Below are 16,702 nucleotides of genomic sequence, written 5' to 3'. Positions count from 1 at the left end.
TTATGATGGTTATCTTCAAAATATAATAGTTTTTGTATAAAGAAATTCACATTGTTTATGACAATAACCTTTTGATCCAGGTATTATCCTCTCTCTTCCGCTCCTCCTACTTATGGTTACAGGTATATTTATAGGCCCATACACTTTCCTTAGATGGTACCGTATCAAAAGGTAATAACTTAAATATATTTCTTGGTTTTTTGTTTTTTTTCTATATATATATATTTTTTTTAAAGATGAATACATTTAACAATGGCTATTCTATACTATGATACACATCTAAGTTTGTTACCAAGATGTCCTCATGGTCGTCATGCTAAAATATTACCATTATGTGTGACTCCTGATTACAAGTTTTTCTGTTAATATTCTACAAAAAATTAACTACTTAAACAACCATGACTGATAAAATAATAGCCCTCCAATTATATTTGAAATTCCAGGATACTTGCTATCTAGATAGTTAGGATAGTTAAACTCCTACTATACTACTGATGTCACTGATCTTCTCTTCTGGGTGTTCAACCACCAAAGTGCAGAGACCAACACTAAAAGGTAACTGGGCTAAGGAGATTGCCAATATTTTGGCTCTGGCCCTCCAAGGTCATCAAAGATCCAAAATATGAAGGAACCTTTTCTACAACACCTTACGTCTTTGGTAAGTCACCCAACCTCCTGAACAGGGAGATTGCTGGACACCAGAGGACAAATGTAATGTGTGCTAAAGGAGGGTCACCAGAAAAATCTTCCATGCTTTTACTAAAAGCACCATGGTCAAGCAAGACCAGGACCCATCCTAACAGCTGACACTGGGAGCTGAGAGGCTCTATTACATGGTTCCAAAATAATGCCTAAAGAGACTTAACTGACCTTGGCAGATAGATAACAAGAGGTTCATATTGATTAACACAGGTCTCACTCTAATATGGTCTTAAACACCCATCAGAAAAGAATAACCAAAAGAGACAATCAATAAACAGACACTAATGACAGACTTTTGAGGCCCATTCTCCTCCCAAATATTTCTCTTGATTAAGACACCCATTCCCTATAAAGGTTATAAATGTGTTAATATGGGTCTGTACTTTTTCTAGAGGGCCTGAGGCCTTCCCTATAAAAACAGAGGGCTTCAGAACTATACAAGATTTTATTAAAAATTCCAAGGTTTGGTCTGCCTCTCTCCATAGACAATGACAATGGGCCAGCATTTATAACAGGTTATATAAGATCTAGCTAAACTGTTATACTGCTTATTGACCTCAGAGTTCTTGTAAGGTTAAAAAATGATAAATTATACCCTTAAAGTAAATATTGTCAAATAACACCAGGTTACGAGTTGATCGGCTCCCTTTGACCTTCTTTTAAATAAAAGATACCCCAAGTCATACTGGGTTCTCCCCATATGAGATCTTGTTTGGAAGGCCACCCTATATCTTAAAAGACTTTATATATGAAAAGAGCCATATATAAGACACTTATGGTTACTCCCACAGCTGTCAAGTTAACTAAAGTTCAGCTACCACCACTCTAAAATAAAACAGGTCTATCCAAAAAACTTCATAGACTTTGACTCCAGGAGACAATGCACTCAAAGCTCTGCTCTAAATTTAAGTATTGCCCGGGATCCTTCACCATCATCCAGTCCTGAGTCAGATAAGCCAACCTAACTGTTTACCCTCTCATCCTCTCACAGGGTATTGTGACCTATTTCACACTAAAACAGCCATTGATATCCTAAATCTTCTTATATTAATACTTCTGGGACTTGTCCTTGAGATAGGATTGGCCACAATATCTCCTCCCAATTATAATTTTACTTCCAGGTGTTTACTCTCATTGGCCTATTACCTCATAATCTCATTCTTTGCCATTCCTAATTACTGGAAACAATAATGGCTCCTCTCCTGCTCCTGTTTTCTCTCCTAAACCTTACCCAAGCCGATAGACCCCTGGTGTGTACCTTGACTCTCTCCCAGCCTAACTCAGCCCTCCTTCAGACCCAGGTAGGATCTCCTGAAATCACATTCCAGGCCACCTTATGCCAGTTCTTTGACCAAATCATCAAATTCCTGCCACTCTTCAGACTGGCCCACAGCTGATTTCTGCTGCCCTTTCCATATCTACTTATACAGTTGCCCCCTGTGTTCTCCATCTTATTCAATCCCAGGTCAGTCACCTCTTCACTCAAGTCTCCTGACAGATGGCTCACCAGCTGATACTTCAGGCCAGAGACCCCAGTGAGACCACCGTGTTACATGACAGCCAACCAACTAACCATAGCTCTGATCTCGGCTCAATTTAAACATTTTCTAAATGATCTTTGGACTGATATTTTCTGGTTTGTTCCCCACCCTCCTCCTGTTACCTACATAGCTGACTGGATCACTAATACATGACTCCAAAAACTTTATCAGATTTCACCCTGTCTGAAATCACAATCTTTACCTTTATACTTGTTCTTAATAACCCTCCAACCAGTCCACAGCCTCATACAAATTATCTTCTACTCTCCCCTCCCTCATTAACTGATTTGTGTGCTTGGACTTTTCTCAGGAAGCCCAACCAACAATTCCAATGATAGCGCTGCTGCTGCCAACAATTCCATGTTCATAAAGGACAACTCAGCCAGCCAACCTCCAGGCCTGTCCCCTAGGTTGATTCATTGCCCCAATTCAGCAGGAAGTAGATACAGAAGACAGACTCTCCGCCCCTTTTTCCGCCTGCCATGGACATGCTGGCTGTCGACTGTCATCCAAAATCAAAGAGTGAGGAATGTTAGGAGATAGCACATGTTAAAATATAACCCCCCCTCCTCGCCATTTTATATCTTACTTCCGGGTTCTTCCCCGACTTAGTCCTTTCTCCCGCCAAAATTGTAAAGCGGGAAACTAGAGCTTCTGCAAGGCGTGAAATTCAAAAGGCAACCTGGCTTGCGATGGGATAACAAAGACCGCTTCTCCCAAGGAAGGATCTTCCGTTGCCTGCCCTATAAATAGCCCAGCACTTCCTCTTATCTCGCTCTCTCACTCTCTGCCTTCCTGCCTCCCGCTCGCCTCCCTACAATAAAGATCTCCTGCCGGACCTCTCGGTGCGTGAGTGGCATAATTGGGCAAGGGGCACCCAAAGGGGGCTCGAGACCCCTTTCGTGAAGTCCACCAGATGTCCCCATCATCCTCAAGACCTCAGCCACTTGAGCCAGATAAGAAAGGAAACCCCACAGCTCTTTGATTGGCAAACCAGCTTCTCTGTGCCAAGGACGACACAAAAGATGATGTCCAAGGTTTTAGGATTCATCCATTTTATGGTCGTAGAGTTCATTCTGTGCCAACTAATACTTGGTCTCCTGCTGGTTCTATCCAGTTGTCTTCAGCTAAGGTTAATAGCAACAGCATTAGCTCAGTAAGCTTCACACATCCCAGGGAGCTAGATCAGCCCCAAGTCCGTTATCCCCCCTTAACAGATGGGGAAATGACGCCACAAGAAGATTAAATAACCTGCCCAGCCTCACACAGCCTGCTACAGGTGGAGCATGAGATGATCTCAGTCTTTATGCCAGCTCGTGAACAGAGAATGCTTTGGATAAAGCCCTCTGCAACTCTAGGATCCCCTACAGTAATGAGATTGAAAAAGAAACAAGTGCAGAAGTAACCTTCTAAAACCTGCTCTAATTGTCTCCTTTTCCTATGCCTCCACTAAAACACTGTGAAAGAAATATTTTTAATATACAAGTATTGAATGAAAGATGGTGTGAGAGCAGATGCAGTAAGAGGACAGAACAGGGTGATAGGCAGCAAGGGGCTTCAGTGAACAGAATCAAAGTATGAGTTAGGCCATGTTTTATCAGTAATCTCTGTCCTCTGCACCCAAAACAGCTCCACAGACTGCTTACTGCTAGCCTAAAATTGTGCCCATTTCTTTCTTTTTACACAATTAGTACTTGTATATCTAATGAGTGCAAGGCACTGAGAGAGACGCAATGATGCATTAACCATCCTTCCAGTAAAGAAGTTTGCAATACCATCAAGGAGCATACAGAAATCACTAAAATACAAAGTAAAAGGTAGCAAGGACCAGAGCTGGTGGGAAGCCTGGAAGCTCATGGTGAGAGATCATATTCAGCTGTGGATACAGTGGGGCTAGATATCAGGGAGGTTTTGTGCACAAGGGAGATGGTCCATGAAGGACAGGCCAGGGAGATCTGCAGGAATGGGCAAAAAGACACTGGAGCCTAGGCCTAAGAAGGGCAATGCAACTACACAGATAGGGACAGCACTGCACTACTCTGAAGACCCCAAGGTCAGATCAGGATGAAGAATGTGAGAGACAAAGGATACATGAAGTAGGGTTGAGGTATCAGGGTAGGAGAGGCAAGTAAAAGCCAGATCACCAAAGGCTTTAAGCGTGGACTAAACAGGCTGAATTTTACTTTTAGTCAGAGTGCTCAGCACTATGCCTTGCTCCCAATAGGCATCCAATGAATGTTTGTGGGGCAAAACACAAGAAAACAATTTAATTCATGCAGACAAATGGTGAAGAAGACTCGCACAAAACTGCCCCTATTCTCTTCTATTGATTGCTATCCAGTGAGGACAACTAAGTTTAACTGTATAAAATTTTTATGTTCTGCCCCACGTGGAGACCATAATACTTGCCATCAACTTTGCACCCAAGATCACTGAAAACTGATAATGAGGTAATGTCTGTAAAATGCCCAGAGCTTTTTGAATATGTGTGGCAAAAGGCATCACTATAATTAATATTTAATAAGGCACTACCGGGCTCTGATCTCTTTTTCTGCAGACTAATGTTATGTCCACAGGATAAGCTGATGCCAGATTGGTCCCGAAAAAATCCTTCCAATACACAGCACCCAACCCCTTTGTATACTCCTGTGTTCCTTACATCTGGTTGACTGGGTGCAGGATACCAACAGTGCAGGATAAGAATCCCAGGTTGCCAAAGAACTTGGGAGCAAAATCCATTGGTAGAACTGCAAAACAGATTTCAAAGGGTGGTCTTCCTTGAGACCTCAGTTTAAACATGGGAGAGTGAGTGAGTTCAGTGAAGACTTCAAGCGGAATTATTTTAGCAAAACCCACATCCTAAGCCAGTTAATATTTTTAGATCTACAACAGTGCCCAAGAAAGGAAGAAATAAGAATAGCTTTGTGGGTTCAATTACAAATAGAGGGGAGAAAATAATTTCAAAAGTTCAAGGGGAAAAGAATCAATCTATTTCCTCCCCTTAATGCTTTCATTTCTATAAATATACTCACACAAATGGACCTAAGACCATTTTGCCTTCTGAAAATACTACCTGTCTGGAATTTGCAAAATAAATGATGTACCCAGCTAGCTTTCAGCCCACTAGAGCTCAAACAATACTCTCAAAACCTTATCTCTTTAATATTGTTTCCCTCCCTGATTATAAAATTAATTATATATGTCCAGTAGAAAATTTTGAAGATTTTTCTTGTGCTTTAGAAAGAAATAATTATCGACTAAAATCTGTAAGGTACTAGTTATCCTTCTAGCCTTTTTGTGTGAAAAAAAAAAAACACTTTTTCAATATAAACTGGAAATTTACTGTATATGCTGGTTGATGGCCTAATTTTTTCTTTAAAAACAAACTGTAAACATTCCTTGTGCCTTTACTATTGTACAATGTTTTTTTTTTAATGTACTATAGGTAGAAGTATCATTTTTGAAACTACTCTTCTATTGCAGGACATTTGGTTTATTTTCAATGTCTGTACTATAAACAACCTTGAGATAATTACCTTTGCCTTATACATCCTTAGGTATTCTTTTAGGACTAGTCTCTAGTACTGGCATTGCTGGGTGAAAACCTGGGCATGAGTGTGAAAGCCTTGCTATACCCCAACTGCCCTCTAGAAAGATTATCCCAATCTCAGCCCCTCAGCCAGAGGGAAAACTAATTCCTTTGCTCACTCATTGACTCCTAGTCTGGAGATTTATAAAGGAGGAATGCTACTTTTATTTGAATTTCTTTGATTGTTCCAGATACATATGTTCCCCAAAGGGTAGAGGTGCCATGGTATTTTTCAGACTACTTTTTACTATGTGCTTTTGATCATCAGAAGGACAGCATCCTACTCCCTCTCCAAAGGTATTTCCCATACCACCTTCAAGAGCAGCCCCTGTGGTCTCCTGGCTTGAACCTACCACCCTCATTTCACCTTTGTGCTCTCCATTGCTCTCTCTGCAAACAGCTCCAGCAGATGAGTGAGACACAGAACCCATCAGTTATGCATTTGCTCATTCATTTATTCAGCTGATGTTTCCCAGGGGTCTGTTATGCTCTTTAGGACCATATTAAGAGAGAAATATAGACAAAATGTTATGCGAAGCCAGGAGAGGGAAATAATGTTTTACTGGAAGGTGAGGGAGAGGAAAAGGTCAGGCAAAGGGAGTTGCATGTGCAGAAGCCCAGTGGCATGCTAGGGCATCATGCGTTTGAAGGAATATTTTCGTTATTAAAATATGACAAGAGGCTAGGGCAGAATGAAAAGTTAACTCATGCCAAATTTATGCACTGAGTTTATCTGCCAATCTGCTTCCTCTCCCCTGCATTTCAGCTTTTGGCTTGAAATCCCTGCCTGGCCCAGCTACCAGACTCTTCCAAAAACCTTCCTCAAGAATACTGCCCAGCACACATCTATCCAGACCTCTTCGTCTGGGACAGAACTCCTGGCACATAAACCAATCTACTCAGCAATCCCCAGTGAATAGATGACTCTTCGCAGACGCTTGGGTATGTTTTAGAGGTCTAGAAAGAAATGTCTGGGTAGTGATACATTCCCTCATATCCCTAGGCCTTGACACTGGGCTAAACCTGTCTAATAGGCAATCGATAAAAGCTTATAGAATCTAACTAAATTAAATTGGGCAGAATAAATGCAAGAGAGGGGATGAGGAGACACAGCTTGTATGCATCTAACTGTCATCTAGACAGCTGGGAAAATTGAAACTGCTTTTGGAAATTAGGTTTTGAACACAATCATGGCAAAAGAATAGATAAATTCTTTTTAGCCATGTAATTCTGCATCTACGTAGACATTTCTCTGTTAGACCCATAAACAGTGCTTGTTCAGCTGAGCTGCATATTCCAAAAGCTTCTGTGTATAAAGGTTAATCTACTCCAAAGACTAACTTTTTTTCCCCCTTCGCAGGAAGGCCAGAGGAGAAAGGAGGAAAGAAGGCCCCTAAAACGGGCCATCTCTATTGGGATTTTCTGTATTGATAATCCCAATTCAGAGCAAAAATCCCGGGAGGATATTAATGTATATTAACTATAAATAATATTAGATTGTTCCGTGGCATTTTGAGATGTGCATATAACATACTTTGATCATATTCATCCCATGGGAGAACCTATTCTACATCATCCATGTTTTCATGTAGGGAACAAACCTTTCTAGATAATTCTTTCCTGAGGGCAAAAAGCCCAAACATTCCTCAAGAAGCTATCCTGTTTCAGATTCCCTCAGCCCTGGATTCATCCCCTACCATAGAATTTCCTTAAGCTTATTTGCTAGTTTCTCCCTACATGAGGCTGTGATGTCTATGAGGATAAAGGATATTCCGGAGCCTCAGAGTATCACCCTCCAGGAAGTAGATGATCCGTCTCTGTTATGGGAATAAATGTAGTATTTAGGCTGCAAAGGACCCGAGGAATAACGCAGGCTACAAACAGGAAACAGGCCCAGGCAGGGGAAGCACTATCCAAATTTCCTTGGGGAGTTGTCGGTAATGAGCAGGTGAAAGACAGAAAAATGTCAGCAATGATTTAAGCTTGAGGAATTAGGAAACTGGAGGACTTGATGGAATTTGGAAAGAATAATAACATAGGGGAACAAAAAACAAAGCTTGGTTTTAGATAGTCTTTAACACAGAGAACAAGTCTTATGTCTCTTCTCCAGATATCCCTTCAGATTATATAAAAATGAAATCACCAATTAAATAAGCAACTAAACATTGGGCCTCAGATCATGGAATAAACCCAGGCCCCATGGAGTAAGAAGTCCAAGCACTTTCTCCTGCCCCTCTGTTCCCAGTAGTAAGACTACCAAGGAAGAGCCAGCTAGACAATGAGTCAGCTTGGCCACGTCCCAGGACCACACAGCTGCTCCAGAGGTTGGATATTAGCTCTGTGGCCTTTTCAACTTCTAAGAGTGCAGAGAGTAGGTACCACTCTCTGAGTACTTGCTAGCATTTTGCTGCCAAGGCAAATTGATCCAGAAACATGTATAACATGTAAAAATGCCATGTTTGTTCTTGACTTATGTAGACTACTACTGGGAACTCGCCTGGGGTAGCCACATGCAACTAAGGCAGTTGTCAAATTCATTCACTCACTCACTCACTCACTCATTTCATCAGTCAGCACAGTGTACTGAGCTTCTCCCTTGGACCAGTTACTCTTCCAGGCTCTGGTCTGAGTGAACAGCAGGGCTTAGTGCCTGCCTGGGAGCAGTTCATGGTCAAGAGTGGCAAGTTATACCCCTTGTTATTTTGGAAGGCAAAAGAGGTGAGAAGGGAGGCTCTCTCGGCCTAGAAAAGACATGCAGATAGATGACACTATACTGTGGGGATATTTCAAAGCAGCTGCACCAAACAGATCTGTCAAAATGGGAAATTGCTCATTAAACCCACCAAGCAAAATGAGAAGCAAAGATTATCTGTTGTACTAGGTGATCCTTAAACTTCTTTTCAAACTTGGGGTTCTTCCAGTACACCTCTGGTTGAATTACCAGGAAGAGAATAATCTGTGGCCCTGGTAAGGGCACAGCTGAAGGCACCTTGGGTGCCCTGCTCTATCTGCCCCTCTTTATCTCTTACTCACTCATTGGGTCTCAGTTTAAATGTCAGTCTCTCCAGGAAGCCTTCCTGGGTCTCCCTCAAGGTACATTTTAGGTATGCAATATGATGACATTCATCACTGGAAACTTGCACCTTTACATAATCTATCTTGGTTCCTATTTTCCCCCCATTCCCCTCCCCTCCCTTCCCTCAAGGTATGGCCAGCCCTCTGTTTGGCTCCCATGGGCCTCTGCAAGGCAGAGCACCTTGCCCAGCACTCCCTGACTGCCAGCTGCAGGTGGGGTGAGAACTGTCTGATTCATCTGTCTCCTCCCTCCCCTCCCTGCTCCCCAGCTTCCTTTCTTATCAAAGCATGGAGGACTAATTGGAACAACAGCCCATCAGGCTACTCTGAGCCAATGTGAGATAGGAACTCAAGGAGCAGCAGGGAATAGCTCTGAGTGGAGAGACTGGAGCTGCTCCAAACCCAGACCCTCCCAGGTCACTGTTTTGTCATTCTGCTTTCCCTAAACTCTGCTACCAGCTGCACCAAACCCAGCACTCCTGCTGGTCCTGAGGCTTTTTTGGTTCCCAGCAATGTCAACTGCAAACAAAGTGGTGCCCACACTTTTTGGAGAAAAGCATGTTAGTGTGAGTTGCCTTCAGAGAGCCGAGGAACCAGCACCAGGTTGCAAATCATACTTAGAGGATAATAGGGCACTGAAAGAGGCTACCTGTTGGGCAAGGAGATCACACAACACTCTTTTAGGACTGCCAATAAGCACTTCCTAGTTTTCTATAGAAAGACGTATTTGGGTACTGGAAAGATAAATAATTTCTTTCAAATTCAAGTCCAATCTTGTACTAAATTAAGGAGAAATGTGAGAACGTAAGTCTTTCTGTGTCACTTCTCTGTACAGAGCACATTTACTGTGGGATCTTTCCTAACTCTAAGAACTGGTAATGAATATTTTAATAGTCACAGCTTCTTCTTCCCATTGATAAAAGCTCCACTGACTAGCCCGACATGCTGGTGAGAATGAGGGTGTGGACCAGAAAGACCTGCACTTTTCTGAGCAGCCTGACCCATGATGGCCCCACCCAATCAGCCCAACAGAGATGATCAGACAACACCAGCACCTTTCAGAGCAGAAGCCAGGATGCGGAAGGAAGGGAGATACATCAAACTTGCCCATTGCAGACATGAAGCCAGTGACCCTGGCAAGTGGGTTCAAAAACACTCAAGAGATAAGAGAGCTATAAAATTAGGGAAAGTATTTGGAAAAGGGTCTTTGCTTTGCTAAGGATCTTCAGATAAGGAGCTTATCTTGGATTATCCAAGTGAGCCCTAAATCCCATGACAAGTGTCCCTTTTAGAGTGAGGCAAAGAGAGACTTGATGCAGACAGGAGAGACAAAGGGGCAAAGATTGGAGTGAAAGGATCACAGGTCAAGAAATGACAGCAGCCACCAGAAGCTGGAAAAAGCAAAGAAAGGATTACCTTTACAGTCTCCGCCTGGCAGGTGGTACTGCTGACACCATGATTTTGGATTTTTGGTCTTGAGAAACATGAAAGGATATATTTCTGTAGTTGAAAAGCAAATCTTACAATGAAGGAAAGTAAAACAGCACTTAGAAGTAGTCAGATAGATGAGTGATCTGAATTCCAGAGTTGGGGTTGGCTCCCCCATAGCCACTCCACACCAGCCCACTGGTCAAGGATATTCTCTTCCACAGCCCGGTAGGTGCACAGAGCTCTCCAGTGCCTCCACAGGGAGCTCAGAAGGAGACTCACTCACAGACTAAGTGGGCCTATACTGTGCCAACATAAGCATAGACTCTCAGGTGAGGCTGCAGTGGTCCTGCCCCTCACCAGACTGATCAGACCCCTCTCATCTGCACAGTTGTGTCTGACTCTTAGCTCTGTCATTTTCAGGGGACTGGATAAATGGGGGCATTTTATCCTGAGGAAATGAAGACTTGGTGGCTTGATCCCTGTCTGTAAATGTCCAAATGATCTATGTAGCTGTCACAGGGAAGAAGAAATAGATTTTTTGTGGGGCCTCAAAGGGCAGGATCAAGGGCAATGGGGCAGCCATTGCCTGAAGGAAGATTTCTGGCTCAGCACAATGCAAAACTTTTTAATAATCTGAACCAATTGAGAGTAGAATAGGAGTGCCTGGAGGATTGGCAGGTCCTAGCAGAAATGTCCTGCCCCAGACAAAGCTGCACTTGATCATCTCTAGAGTCAGTAATCCCATTTGGGGGTCAGTGCATGGTGGCTAAACTATCCTGTAATCTATGGTGAACCTAAGTTTTCAGCATATAGATAAAACACACTCACACTACGAAACTTATTACACAGCTTTTGTAAAGAGCTAAATACAAAAACTACCCATAAATTAACTTGAGAAAGAAATTCTTCCTACATCCATGTACAAAATGTCCCACCCCCAGGAAGAAATAAATAAGAAAAGCACATATTTTCATACAGACATTACTAACTGCCAGGAGCCAATAGCAGATGCACAGGTGCCAGGAGAGCACTGGACAGCCTCAGCTTGATATTTTTTTCCAGAGAAAGAGACTCCAGCTATCAATTAAACAGCTCTCATAAAAATAAGTCTATGGCATTCTCATTTTTTCTCTTACTGTGGTTCTAGAGATTGAACCCTGGGTGCTCTACCATTAAGCTACAATCTTGGCCCTTTATATTTTGAGACAGGTTCTCTCTGAGTTGCCCAGACTGGCCTCAAACTCATGATCCTTTTGCCTCAGCCTCCCAAGTAGCTGGTTTACAGGCATATGCCACCACTCGGGCAGCACCTTCATCTTTAATGACTGCCTTTTCTTTTGCATCCTTGTGAATTCTACATTTGGAACAAAGAAAACAACAAAGTAGTTTAAAATGTTAATGTTCACAAGTCAGCCCTGGGGAGGGTTTTTTGGGGGGCTGTTATTGCTCGTGTAGTAGGCTGCGGACTACACCCTACATTCTGTATGTTCAGCACAGGAAGCGCAGCATGTCTTCTCCGCCTATACATCTGTCTTCTCAAAAATCTCAGAGAACTAAGCGTTGTTGCATCTGGATGAATTTTTCTGAAGCTCTTTCCAATCAGAATTTTGAAAATTTGCCATATTACCCTTTTACTGAAATAGCTGAGGTTCTCAGATCATTCCTTAAGAGAAGTCAAAAGAACATACCTCTATACTTTTAGATTTACCACCATATCTTTTCTAGGCAGTAATTACGGTGTTTTTTTTTTTTCTCCTTTTCTCCAAAATAACAAGTATTAAGGGCACACATCATTTAGCAGCCAGCTTGGGAAATAATTCGAAGCCTGAACCATTTCTAACTATTGGCAAAAAGCTCTCCAAACATCAGATAAGTCTCTGAAAATACAGTGTCAGTTCACTGAAAATAATGGCTACTGCCCTTACATCGATTGGCCCAGCACCAAGTCAGGTTTCACACCGTCCTTCAGGCAGACAGTCACTTAAGAAAAACCCTCATATTTGTAGAGCTGCACAATGTAATCTGTAGTTACCAAGACAAATTTAAACCAGTTCTGGTACTGCTTCCATAAGCATATATTGGTTTTTGGTTTTGTTTTTATTTTACCTCATGGAGTTTATTGGTACATTTTAGGTATACAGTACAGTTACATTCATCATTGGGATCTTGTACCTTTACATGACAGGGCTTGGTCCTCATTTTTCCCCCATACTCCTGCCCTTCCTTCACCCTCTCCACCCTCCCCTATTTACAAAGACTTTGTTTCCATTTTTTCCTTTTCTCATATTATTTTCTTTTCCCTTATTTCCTTTCCCCTGCCCTTTCCACTTCCCCTATACCTTTAGCCCTTTCCTTCCTATTTCACATTGTCAGTTATACAATTTGGATCTTATTTACACTTTTAATTTTTCACACCAGAGAAATGATTCCGTATTTACACGTGTCTTATGTATTTCACTTAAGAGAATGGCCTCAATATATATCCATCTTCCTATGAATGACTCTAGTTTTTCATTCTTTATGGCTGAGTAGCATTCCATTTTATAGAAAAACCACCTTCTTTATCCAGTCTCCAACTGATGGGCAATTGGGCTGTTTCCCAGTTTTAGGTATTACAAACTGTGCCACTAATAAACATGGGTGTGCATATATCATATAAGCATATATTATTTATTGTATATCTCAGGATAGAATAGACATAACTACAATCACTGTAAATATATCAAAATTTTATAAACTGAATGCCATTAAGTATATAGGCATGTTTGGTATTTGAAAGCTTTCCATATCAGATCTTTTGGTATCAAAGAATGCGTTTCATAACATAAATAATTACTGTCAAAAACTTGAAGGTTCAAATCTTACATAGTATATATATATTTAAAATAGGCAACACTGAACAGCTAAATCCAAACTTCAGACTCATCCCTGAGGCTGCATCACCTTTTCATTGAATGAAGGCCCTGTGTGTTTTGGAGGCGTCAGAGTGCCACAAGCAAGTTCAGCTGAAGACCACACGCAACCCCTACACAGCAGCATCGTGTTTCTGGCTTCATTCAAACCTCTTCATATCTGGAGAAAATCACAGGCTTTTGTCAATCTAGACAGCAAACACATTATCAAGCTTACACTAGGCTCTATGGAAAGGGCTGTAGGATGGAGAGAAATGGGACATTGTGTCCACCATTCTGGGGGCTTCTGGGGTCTGTGGTCCTATACACAAAGAACCACACACAAAATCCTTCAAGGCTGACAGCAACTGCTTCTCCATGAGAGGTACCAAGAACAGTAGGAGGTCAGAGGATGATAAAAACCCTGGAACAAGGGGGCTGGAAAGACCATTCCCCAGGGGAGGTGAGCAAGACCACTGAGGTTGAGGCACATGCTAGGCAGAGAAGCCAGATAGAGAGCAATGGCCTAGGCTGGGATGGGGGTGAGGGATCAAGAGGGTTCCTTCTCTCTTATAGCTCTCAGTGACTCAGACAGGCCTTCCCTCGCCACCACCAAATAGAGCCCCATTCTCTTTACTTTCTGTCATATTATCCTGCATATTTCCTTCCAGCTTTCCGTACAACCTGTAATTTCTTTCTTTCTTTCTTCTATTTCTCTTACTAGAATATGAGCTTTAGGAAGACAGGGACCTTGCCTTTTGTTGGACTGTATGTACCCCTAAGGCATCTAGAACGATTCTCTGGCACACAGTAGATGTTCTTTGAATAACCATGACTGAAAAAGTGAGGGATAGTATGATGGATGCTACGTGGTGTTACACAGGAGCATCAGGTATTGGAATGCTATTCTTCACCATCCTGTCCTATTCTTTGACCACTGCAAATGCTGAGCAACCTTCACCAAGGCAGAAGGGAGTCAGGAACCAGTTCCCTGCATATACGGACAAAGCTGAGGTACTTATAACTGTATCTGTCAAACCCTCCCACCTGGGTCCTTGAGAGCATAGTGATAAGCTCGTAGGAGGCAGACACTGAGTCTTCTGATTAACCCATTTGTAGCCTCCAGCACCTAACAGTATTTACAAGACACTGGCTGCTGTTGCTATCAGTACCTGTGCAGAGCACCCTCCAAATAATAAAAAGCCCCCACCCTTGGAAACAGGAAGCATTCTGAGTGCACATCACAATGTCACAGGAGCTCCACTGTGGTGGAGAGATTCTAAATCAACACACAAACTAAAACAAAAAGCACCACTGTAATACTCCAGTAGTGCCCAAAAGCATATCGATGCTTTTATCAAATACCTATTTATATGTAAACATCCTGTTAGGAACTTTTACACATGGTCTCACCTAATCTTGCGAGTTGAGAATTATCATGATTTCCCTTGGACAAATGAGAAAAGTGACACTCAGAGGCCCAATATCCCAAAGCCCATGGAGATCAAGGCCAGGTTCAGAGCCCGTTGAACACCTTCTCACTGTCTGCTGCTCTGGAGGGGTCTGCTTGCTTTTGTGCTTTAACCAGACTCATAGTTCTCATCTGTATTTTGTGCATTCCAGATTCTGTACCTCTGCTCACACAAGTTCCTTGGCCTAGAAACAGTGCCTCATTACCTACTGAAATCTTCCCTGTTCCTAGAGTGCAGACTTCTCCAATCTTTTCATTTGGAAATTACCCAATCTCCTGTTCTCAGGAGTCCCAGGTGATAAAGCCCAAAATGCCCTTCTTTATTCTTCAGGAGAACCTGAGCTCCCTAAGGGGAGGAGGGTCTGTCGGTAATTTTCACGTTGATTTTTTCCTGAATGAGTGGTGAGAAAGAGCTTGCTGAACCACTAGAGAATGAAAGAGGGAAACGTCAGGCTTACATTCGAATGCATCTGAGTGATGAAAGGCCCAGACAAATTAGCTTGGAATACAGAGTATCACTTGGGAAAAGCAAACTTAGTATCACAACTCCGCTCCAGTCACAAAGCATACTCTCACCAGCCCTCTGACTCATGAAACTTGAAACTTAAAACCAGGATGTCTAGGAAGGAAATAAAATAATAAAATCACTTCCATAAGAAGCTTTTCATAGTAATGCATTTTATCTATACACTAGGGAGACAAGTTGCAGTGCATGAGGAAGATATTGGGCAAAAGAACAGAGCTAAACTTCCAGCATGCCACACTTAACTATCTCATACAGGTGCTTGCTTTGCTGTGGTTGCACTAGCACTCACCTGTGCTGGCAAATATGTGCTTACCTCTCCAATCACACCTGTGTGGAATGCTACCCAGGGGATTCCTGATTTAGAATGATTTTTAAATGATTTTGATTGAAAAACATCTCCAATGTGGCTTTAGGCTAAAAACAAATAAATGATGGCCTCTCTGTCAGGACCCCTAAAACAGTACATTATTTTTTTCCCTGAGCAACCATTTTGAGATTTTTAACAAAAGTAACTGCTTCACAAACAGAAACATTTCCTGATCTATAAGTCACTCTGAAAACAAATCATTATGCCGCTGAATATTTTATGATGGTCCAAAGCACTGAAGGAAGCAAGGCGAACATTCACTAATCCTTGCCATGTCTATTTTGGGACTCTCAAAGCAAACTGCAAATGGTTCTTTTATTTTCTAAAGACCCATTTGCAAATGCTGGTGGGTTCTTGATGAAATGCTACCTGCACCCAAACTGACCCTTAATCACAGAGACCCTGAGGTTCTATTTCTCTCTGGATTTATAGTTGAAGGTCCCTAATGAACACGTAGTGAGCACCACTTTCACCCTGGTAGAAGTGACAAAACCAGCGGGGTCTTGACACACAGCCTGGAGGGCACAAGAGCCAACCCTGGGAGCCTCGTTTACTTCCACACGCTGACTCAGTACTCGGCCTGAAGCCCAGTCAAAGCTGCTGCAGGTTAGCGACATGAGCCCTGAGGCTGACTTCCGTGGGTCCCAACATCCCTCTCCCCACAATGAAACCAGGAGCTGAGACACTCCAGGGTGCCCCTCGACTCACAAAATGGCAACACGGGCATGGCGCTTCGCTGATCGTCCCTGGCGGATCCTTCCTGGCCCAGGTGTGGCTGTTGAGGCCAGGCAGGGAGGGCTGCTCCGAGGTCACTCAGAAAGTTGGCGCTGGCCGCGGCCGCACCTGAACCGAGGTTTGCCTCCAGATTTGCCGATCTTTACACCGTGTAGATCTCGGAAACTTAAGCGACACATCGATCCTGTGTAGTTAACCATTGCAGGTCCCGAGCTAGCCTGCACACCAGCCCCCGCGCATAGTGGGGAAACCAGGACCGGAGGCGGGTGCGGGTCACCCGGGACCAGTGGTGCAGGCGGAGCACACCGTGGAGGACGGCTCGGAGAAAGCCGAGGGGCAGGCAGCCTGCAGCTCCGGGAGGCACAGGCCCGGGG

At 42.9% G+C, this 16,702-nt stretch overlaps 1 protein-coding gene across 4 annotated transcripts in view; it reads right to left on the bottom strand.

The window, feature by feature from the left end:
• Window positions 1-16,702, bottom strand: part of Frmpd1 (FERM and PDZ domain containing 1) — a 178,140-nt gene that overhangs the window by 96,975 nt on the left and 64,463 nt on the right. The window contains exons 1-2 of one of the 4 annotated variants that reach the window (XM_010619410.3): window positions 16,302-16,696; window positions 13,282-13,410 (exon numbers count right to left, since the gene is read on the bottom strand). The exons of 1 other annotated variant lie outside the window; for it this stretch is intronic. The gene's annotated coding sequence lies outside the window, so the exon portion shown is untranslated. Of the gene's footprint in view, window positions 1-2,832; window positions 2,966-13,281; window positions 13,411-16,301; window positions 16,697-16,702 lie in introns of those variants that run through there. 2 more of the 4 variants (XM_010619412.3, XM_010619415.3) reach the window with 2 other exon arrangements.

The sequence above is a fragment of the Fukomys damarensis genome, unplaced genomic scaffold, assembly GCF_012274545.1.
Source record: "Fukomys damarensis isolate Sample0158 unplaced genomic scaffold, DMR_v1.0_HiC HiC_scaffold_36, whole genome shotgun sequence".
Classification (NCBI taxonomy): Eukaryota; Metazoa; Chordata; class Mammalia; order Rodentia; family Bathyergidae; genus Fukomys; species Fukomys damarensis.
Note: the sequence above shows the minus strand (reverse complement) of the source record. Positions and strands in the feature narration are given on the sequence as shown.